This window comes from Ictidomys tridecemlineatus, unplaced genomic scaffold (genome assembly GCF_052094955.1).
Source record: "Ictidomys tridecemlineatus isolate mIctTri1 unplaced genomic scaffold, mIctTri1.hap1 Scaffold_1224, whole genome shotgun sequence".
Lineage (NCBI taxonomy): Eukaryota > Metazoa > Chordata > Mammalia > Rodentia > Sciuridae > Ictidomys > Ictidomys tridecemlineatus.
The window spans coordinates 71,178-78,668 of record NW_027521118.1 but is presented as its reverse complement, the minus strand read 5'-3'; the positions used below and the strand labels follow the sequence as shown (position 1 = coordinate 78,668).

General features: G+C 41.8%; 1 pseudogene; it reads right to left on the bottom strand.

The window, feature by feature from the left end:
* Positions 1-1,021: 1,021 nt before the first annotated feature.
* On the bottom strand, positions 1,022-1,574 carry LOC144372541 (homeobox protein TGIF2 pseudogene; annotated as a pseudogene).
* Between the last annotated feature and the right edge of the window lie 5,917 nt (positions 1,575-7,491).

The following is a 7,491-nucleotide window of genomic DNA, read 5'->3' as shown; positions in this document are numbered from 1 at the left end:
ACTTGTCCTGAGAAAGAGAATCACCTTCTCAGCCATCTGCACTTATCAGCAGCCCACATCCCACAGGACCCACAGAAGTTTCTGTGTGGAGCTATTCTGATGGGTTGGAAACTCCTCATCACTTGCTGTGTGTTGGGGACATTGGGCTGAGGATTACAGAGGCAGACATGTCCCTTTGTAGCCCCTTGTGTTATGCCCCTGAGGCCTCTGTTTTAGGGAAGAGGAGGGGTTCTTGTGAGCCCTCTTTGAGTCTTCTTGACCTGGACTTCCTGTTGTTGCCTGAAGGACTTGTGGCTGGCCATCCCATGATGTGCTGAGAGATGGTCTGAGGGCAGATTGTTCTCTCTTCCCTCCATGATACCACCTCATTGATTGGAAAGGCTATTGATGAATACAGGGGATTGAATAGTGTCCTCTCAAAGTTTGCCTATATCCCATTCCCTGAATGTGTCTGATTAGAGTTAGCCATTCTTTTCTTTTTCTGTTTTTTTTTACAAGGTTGGTTTTTATTTTATTTTATTTTTTGGAGCTTTATTTTGTTTATTCATATGTGGTGTCGAGAATCAAACCCAGTGCCTCACACATGCTAGGCAAGTGTTCTACCCTGAGCCACAACCCCCAGCCTGAGGCCTTTCCTTTCTATGGATCTTTTGTCTCCTCACTGAGGAGGCCTGGAAACTTGGCAGAGTCAGCAGAGAAGTCCCTGTCACAATGCAGTGATGCCAGCTGACACCTTCCTGCTAAAGACCTCTGGACAGAGAAGATGGTCCTGATGCTTGGCAGTGATCTATGAAGACCCTCTGTATGGAAGGGAAGTGAACCAGGAACCCAGAACAGCTGGCTTGAGCCTTGAGCACCCTTGTTGGCTGATGCTTTCTTGGAGTTCTCAAAACCTAAAGTGATAGGAAAGTGTAGGATCTAGGGTGCCAGGTCCTGCTGCTCCTGATGAAGGCCTAGTTCTTTCAATTGACTCTAATTCCTACCTGTGAGGGTATTGTCTGCATTCAATCATTTCTTTTGCCTAGTTTATTAACTGTGGTGTGTTGATGAGTCCATCTGCGGGGTTCCCAGTCTCAGCCCTGGTCAGAAGGGCAATGTACTACCAGAGGTCAGTAGGGGAGGGACTCTCCTTGTGGGAAGAGGGCTGCTGGCTTTCCCCACTCGCCTGTGTGGAGCAGCATGGAGCACACAAAGAGCACATTGATGGGGCCTGGTATAGATACAGTCAGCACCGAGAGGCTGTACCACCTGGCAGGGCCACTTCCCAGGGCCTAGCACTGTGATAGGAGATGGTAAACTGATTAGGGTCTTTGCCATCCTGCCAAAGCGAGTCTGGGGAAGCCACTACCAGAGGTTGATGAACCAATTACATGTGTGCGGCACTGAGAGGTTGGTCCTTCCAGAAAGGCTCAACTTCTGAATTGAAGGGCAGGGCTTGTACCAGTACAAGTACAGCCAGTCCCAGAGGATCTTCACAGACCCCTTGGGCAAGTTCCCTCTGCACTTCCTCTTGCCAGCCAGGGAGAGAAGGCCTTTGTCTTCACGCAAATCATGTTTGACAGGGTGCCTAGGAGCTAGGCAGGGTCTTGGATGAGCTTTTCCTAGTGGCTTTCAGACCAACTTGGTCTTAGTCTGGGCATTCTGGGAGGGACAGGGGGAACTGGGGTTGCAGGCAGCATATTGACCAGTCCTGACAGCTCACGGGTCTACCTCCTGATCTTTTTTTTTTTAATATTTACTTTTTAGTTGTAGTTGGACACAACACCTTTTTATTTTATTTATTTATTTTTATGTGGTGCTAAGGATCAAACCCAGGGCCTTGCACATGCTAGGTGAGCGCTCTACCATTGAGTCACAACCCCAGCCCTTACCTCCTGAGCTTTAAGAGAATACCTTCATGTGTTTTAAGCCATTAAGTGAGTGTGGTAAATTGTCTGCACTCAATCATTTCTTCTGCCTTGTTTATCAACTGCTTAAAGTATAAATTTCTGACTTTCTATAATTAGATTAATTTAGGCTGTTGAAGGAAAGAAACTATATATATATATATATATATATATATATATATATACAGTATTTCTTTATGGGCTGGGATTGTGGCTCAGCAGTAGAGCGCTCACCTGGCATGTGCGGGACCCAAGTTCGATTCTCAGCACCACATTAAAAAAAAAAAACACACATATATCTGGAGTGAGTGTGTAAAGGGAAAATTTCTAAGCTAATTCTAAGCTGCAAAGCTTGAGTTAAAGTGTAAAAGATCAGGCATTGTAAAGTTTCTAAATTGCAAGGCCTGGGCTAAAAAGTAAAAGACTAGGTATTGTTAAAATTCCTCTGCTACCCCCGGAACCTGTAATCCCTGTAGCTGTTAGGACAATACCTGAACTGCCCAGTAAATATTTCCACTGATTCCCTGGTTGTTTAATAGCTAAGGGCTCTAAGTAGCTCGGCACATGGGCATCCAGGCCCCAAAACCAATCAGTTTGAATGTGTACCCCGCTTAGAAGTGACCAATCACCCCTGCCCAGACTGTTCCCGCCAATGAATGTACTAATCATGTCTTAGAGTTGTTGTTCAATTTTCCCATGCCTCATGATGATATGTTCTGATGTATGCAAAGCCCCCCCCTCTCCAAAAAGTGTACTTAAGCTCTGCTTGACCTCTGCTCTGGGCTCTGGGCTGCTCTATCTTCCTGAGTGAGCCTGGAACCTCAGCATGCTGAATTAATAAACCCCCTATGCCAATTGCATAAAGTCAGTCTCTTGTGTGGTCTCTTTCTCTGATGCTCCACCGGACACTTACAAGTGTATAGCTTAGTTGGTAGAGCACTTACCTTGCATGCACAAGGCCCTGGGCTCTAATCCCTTGAACCAAAAAAAAAAAAAAAAAGGAAAAAGAAGTATTTCTTTTATTTCCCTGCCCCCAACCCAGTATTGGGGATTGAACCCAGGGGTGCTTCATTCTTAGCCCATTTTTAAAATGTTTTGTTTTGAAACAGGATCTCATCAAGTTCCTAAGGCTGGCCTCAAACTTATAATCCTCTTGCCTCAGCCTCCCAACTTACTAAGATTATAGGCATATGCCTGCCGCAGTCTTGCTGGGCACAAAATCACGAGCCACCACACACCTTGTAGATTCAAACAGCAACTCTTTATTCCCGAACTCACACCAGCCCTCTACAAACATGTTCTGGGGGAAAATCACGTTCAGGGCCAGAAAACCACTGGGCTCTCCCAGTCTTTTTATCCCAAATACTCTCTGAATCCCAAGAGAACTCAAGGGGAACTCAAGAATCGGGCGTGCCTGAGGCAGCCGGATACGCCCTATTCCCAGCAGAGTACACCTTAAACCTGGAACCGCCCTAAACCCAAGGAGCAGGATACTCCCTAAACCCTGATCCGCCCTAAACCTGGATCCGCCCTGGTCCTTGAGCAAGGTCACCTCTCATGCAATGTCCTCCTTGGCAATAGCCCTCAGCATCTCCCCCTTTCTGATTAATTAAACAACAAGCAATGTGGCTTAAGGACCATGCCTGGTAGGTTGTTCAATTCAACATATGGTTCTTACCTGTCATGGGAAAAACTGACCTCTAGGCATCAGCCTCCTCCTTAGGTTGATACCACTGCAATTGGATCATACCCGTCACTGACTACCAGCCCAGCATACAGCCATACTTTTGGATAGGCCTCTGCACCAGTGGGGGGGTGAGGTTCTTTGGCTCAGCTCTATTGGCCCCCAAATTTAAGATCATCACTAGCAGAAGGGAGGAGGATACAGAAATGCCACGACACCAAGCCAGTTGACAGTTCCTTTGGAAAAATTGCATCACTGGTGACACCATCAGCAAAGATATGCCAGCACTACCACAATTCACTGCACCAGATGAAAGTTCACAATGCATACAACTGATATATAGTCCAGGCAAGTTCTGCAAACAGTTCAAAGTGGAGGAGTCTATCAACATGTCCATTTCCTCCCAAAGTAAATCGAGTCCTTGATTGAACATTATTTGTTGAGTTATATTCATAGATGCATCAGTTTATACAGTTTACTGTGATAGCTATCATAGAAGCTATAGTTTGGCTTTATCTTAGTCTTCACCGGCACTGGGATGGAGATGGGAATTCTGGCAATGATGATAAAGAGACATTATCCTGAACAGAATTATTAAATATAATGAAAAGGAAAGGTAAAAGTAAACAAACAGATCTGTTAACCTCCTTTAAAAACAATCCTTAACAGCTGTTTACCTAATTTAAATTAAACCTTTTAAATCACGTGAGTAAAAAAAAAAATCGGATCCATTTTTTCATGAGCGCTCCTCATATATGATATATGGACATACACACACAGATATACAACACAAAACACAAGTGTGCACACAAACATACAACACATAAGACAATAATAAAGGCCTTGTAGCTTTACCTAGGTGAAATCTCCATTGCAATGTTTAAAAACTCCACAGTCAAAAAATAAAACTGATCAGAAAAACATTAACCTAGGTCTGTATGAGCTCAAAAAATAAAATAGAACTTTATCATGTGGGAAAAGGCAATAATAAAATAGATATTGATAAAAGCACCCTGGTTAATCACTGTTGCAAATGTAAGAATAGCCTAGCTGGAGCTCTGGATATCAGCTGTTATGGATTTGAGTCAAATCATCTTCTTTTTCTGTAGAAATTGCTTTAGTTAATATCTCTGGAATCCAAATCGGCTGCTGTTCTCCCTGTGGAAAAACATAAACAGAACCATGAATCCAGACAATCACTGGGTCAGCACCTTTCCATTGTCCTGTTAGAATATCTTTCCAAAGCACCTTAGGCTTAAGTACATTTTTTTGGATACATATGTCTTTCCGCAGCACTAAGTCCTGATGAATCCAAATTTAGAAAGTTTAGAGTAAAAGGGTTATTTTAAGTTTATCTTTGGGGGATATATACCCCTTAAAGATCCTTATAAATTTAAGTCTTTCAAAAGCATTCTGCCTTAGTTTTTAGAATTACTTTAGTCCTTTTGATTTTTTGATGTGGTTTTAAACCAATTTCCTTCTAGTTTAATGTTTTCTAAATTGGCTCTTGTCTATAAATTTTAACACCCTCATCTGAGACTTCTAAATTCTGCACCACCAGAAATTAAAGTTGATGGGCTTTTTGAAAAAAAAATTACTAATAATCTCCTTGTTCTTCTATTTTATCCAATATTTGAACTCACTGATGAAATTATAATGCAACTCAGGGAGGAAACAGATCAATTGTCTAGCAGCCTTCCAAGGAAGATGCACTTTGTAAAGAATGGTATGTCTGGGTCCATTTTAGTGGCAAGTTAAACTGCAATAGAAATGGATGGGCTATCTTTGTTGCAAATGAGTTATCTACAGATGAATAGAAATATACCACTTTCTTACTAGCTTGGGGAATAAATCAGCCTGCTTGCTAAGGAGAATGAATTGTTAGTCTCTTGAGAAGTGGGAAAAACTCTGAGGGGTCCTGAATTCACGATGCTTACCTGCTGCTGTGTGTATGTTTTGTTGAATTTAATTTTGTACTTTGGAACACAAAACTTAGACTTTAATAAATTGATACAGTTGACATTCTACTTAGTATTAATACACATATAATGAAATGATCTCAAGGCCTGGGGCTGGGGCTCAATGGTAGTGAACTTGCCTGGCATGTGTGAGGCACTGCATTGCATATAAATAAATAAAACAAAGGTCTATCAACAACTAAAAATATTTTTAAAAAAAGAAAGAAAATGACCTCAGTCCTGTTGTTCTGCCACAGAATGTGCACACCATTGGAAAAATGATAAGAGAGTTTTTGAGCCTCTTAAGGAAAATAGAATGGACAATAATGCAAGCAGGGAGTGAGACAAAAGGAGATACTCTGTTCTTTTCACACAGTTGATTTTTTGATATACTGATTTGTTAATGCCGGCTGCTGCTTCTATGTAAAAGAACATCAGTCATCTTGACCCATTGGGCTTTAATGATTTTGGTAATTATCAATTCCATTTGCATTTTCCTTTTTGAGGGGGGGCAGGGATTGAACTCAGGGGCACTAGGCCTATCCCCAACTCTATTTTGTATTTTATTTAGAAACAGGGTTTCACTGAATTGCTTAGTGCCTCACTTTTGCTGAGGCTGGCTTTGAACTTGCAAACCTCCTGCCTCCAGCCTCCTGAGCCACTGGGATTACAGGTTTGCGCCACCATGCCCAGCTGCATCTTCCTTTTGACCATGCAATTGCACTCCAAGGACAGAGGAAATTTTGCAACAGTGTCTGAAATTGAGCAGAAAACGATTTATTTCATTTAAAACACTTGGGTAAACAGGGGAGATAACATAGAGTGTGCTAGTAACACTGGACCCTGCTGCATGTCTGCATGTATTCTGGCTGAGATTCATGGTTTGTCATTGGTAATAGCTACTGTCTGTCATTGTTACTGCTTCTTTCTCTTGGTCCCCTAGGCATCTAACAGCTTAACTCAGATGGAGTCCCTAGAAGAAAAAAGTTTATTTTTCTGTTTCTCCCAAATTGGTGGCCAGGCTGTATTGCTCCTATGCTCGTCTTCCATATATCACAACTCTCTGCTTGTTCTCGGCCAGCTGCTTAAGGTACACTGGACATACTATTAGACTTATTGACTGAAATGATGCATCAATTAAATGGCAATACATAAAAATATTTCCTTATAACCTCACAATACCTGACATTAGCAAGTGTATGGCTTGTCTCAATTAATTTACCCCTAAAACTCTCCAAGAGCCTGAGGATGAAGGTGGCAGATGATTTAAGTGGAAGACAGAACTTAGCTCTTAGCTGAGGTGCTCTGAGCCCCTCACCTTGGTTTGAGTGTGGTGCTGAAATCCCGGTGCCAAGAGTGAATAGGTTGTCTTCTCATTCTCTTCCTCTTATTTTGTGATTGTGTCTTGTCAACTGTCATGGACTTCTTCCTTTGTCTTCCCACAGCATCCCTTTTGTGCTTTCCTGTGCCATTTTGCCTTTAGGGTTGTTTATGTTGGGCCTCAGCTCCTATAAAGATTAAGTTCCTTGACAGTCAAAAATTTATCACTCAGGTTGGGGCTGTAGCTCAGTGTCAGAGAACTTGCCTAGCCTGTGTGAGGCACTGGGTTTGATCCTCAGCACCACATTAAAAAATTAAATAAAATAAAGTCATGCTGTCTATCTATACTATAATTTTTTTTAAAGTTATTACTCACATTTGTCTCCCTCACAACATATCAAAGCTCTGCGCACATACATATTTGCTGAGTATATATTGACTGAATAATGGCAATTGATTGAATTATTAACTTACTGATTCCTACAGGGCCAGGTCTGGAATGGCCTGGAAGAGTGACCTGGTAGATGCTTAACAAGGATCTTTATTGTATCCTTTAAAAAATTATGTAGAATATAATTTTTTAACCAAATTACTTTTTTAAAAAAATAATATTTTTTTAGTTTCTTCATTTTATCTTATATGT